Here is a 1952-nt window from a genome sequence, read left to right as displayed (position 1 = left end):
GAACCCCGAACATTATCAGGAAGGCTATTCCAGAGTTTGGGAGCCAAATGTGAAAAAGCTCTACCTCCTTTAGTGGACTTTGCTATCCTAGGAACTGCCAAAAGTCCAGCGTTTTGTGACCTTAGGGTGCGTGATGGGTTGTAGCGTGGTAGAAGGCTAGTTAGGTACGCAGGAGCTAAACCATTTAGGGCCTTATAGGTACGTAATGATAATTTGTAACTGATAAGGAACTTAATAGGTAGCCAGTGCAGAGACTGTAAAATTGGGGTAATATGATCATATTTTCTTGACCTCGTAAGGACTCTAGCTGCTGCATTTTGGACAAGCTGTAGCTTGTTTATTGAAGAAGCAGGACAACCACCTAGAAGTACATTACAATAGTCCAGTCTAGAGGTCATGAATGCATGAACTAGCTTTTCTGCATCAGAAACAGATAACATGTTTCGTAGCTTGGCAAAGTTTCTAAGATGGAAGAATGCAGTTTTTGTAACATTGGAAATATGATTTTCAAAAGACAAATTGCTGTATAATATAACACTCAGATTTCTGACTGTAGAGGAAATAACAGTACATCCGTCTAGTTGCAAATTGTAATCTACGAGATTCTGTGTAGTGTTTTTTGGTCCAAAAATTAATAACTCTGTCTTATTCGAATTTAATTGGAGAAAATTATTTGTCATCCAATCTTTTACATTTTTAACACACTCTGTTAGCTTAGATAATTGGGAAGTATCCCGCGCATGCGTTACACCTTCTATATCATTGTTTCCTCAACACACGAGAGAGCCGAGGTTGATTCCACACACTCCTAAAAGTAAAAATTCATTTAATTAAAATTAAATAATTGAAATGAATTATTATACTGTGCATAAAAAATTACAACTATGCATTTGCGATGACGTAAGGTGACTGCAAACATACCTTGTTTCGATAAAACTATTGAGTGTGAAAGAAGACAAACGCTGCGCTTGGGCTCAGACGCAACAAACAAGCCCAGTGTGAAAGCCCGGTTACTCTTCTTCTCCTCCCCGTCGGGTTTACCACCATACAGTCTACCATAGACAGTAAAAGAAATGGACACAGTGACCCCATTGGATTCAACAGAGAAAAATGAAGTTTAATTAGAAGAAAAATTAGAAGCATGCACTTCCTGGGGGTCTTCTTCTTCTTCTTCTTAAGGTTTTATTGGCGGTTGACAAGCAACAAAAATGGTGTATTACCGCCACCAACTGGTATGGAGTGTGGATCAAAATGACATTTTATATCCTCTCATACAAATTATTTATTCTAAGATACTGAAAAATAAAACTATAACATTCATTTCCAGATTTATTTTGTAAAATATCCCCTAAAATAAATCACATTTTTATTTTTCTTAATTTTTCTATTAAAATCCTTCTTTCAAGTTCATATTTCTGACAGTATATCATAACATGTTCCACAGTTTCTTCTTGCCCACAAAATGTACCTTCCTGGGGGTCGAGCGTACTGTGCAGATTCAAACTGAGCTTGATGATGTAGATTTCAAGTGAGCAACCTGTAAGCCTTCTAATCACTGTGCCAAGAGAAATCTGAATCACCCACCGAATCTTGCAGAGAAGGCAAGCATGAACAGGAGCAAATTTTGGTAAGTATTCTGATTAATTATCTCCCTTGACTTTATGCCTCCACATCCCCCCGATAGCCTCATAGACCGTAAAAGATTGTCTGCGAGCTTCTCCTCCTGTCCATATGGTATTTTCTCTACTGTGCGCTGGTTATGACGCAATCGTTAGCCTTTTTTTTTTTTTTTTTTTTTAAACTGCTTCTACGGAACCATAACATAAGATACAAGGTAATAGAGTTTTATACATTTTCGTGTTTCTTTAGAAATAATTAATGGACAAATGCAGTCTTTAAACGCCTCAGATGTAAAGTTATTTGCTGTCAAAGTGACGCCAAAATGAATGGGA

This window comes from Carassius gibelio, chromosome A11 (genome assembly GCF_023724105.1).
Source record: "Carassius gibelio isolate Cgi1373 ecotype wild population from Czech Republic chromosome A11, carGib1.2-hapl.c, whole genome shotgun sequence".
In the NCBI taxonomy this organism is placed as follows: domain Eukaryota; kingdom Metazoa; phylum Chordata; class Actinopteri; order Cypriniformes; family Cyprinidae; genus Carassius; species Carassius gibelio.
The sequence above is the reverse complement of the archived record's forward strand: the minus strand, read 5'-3'. Positions refer to the sequence as shown.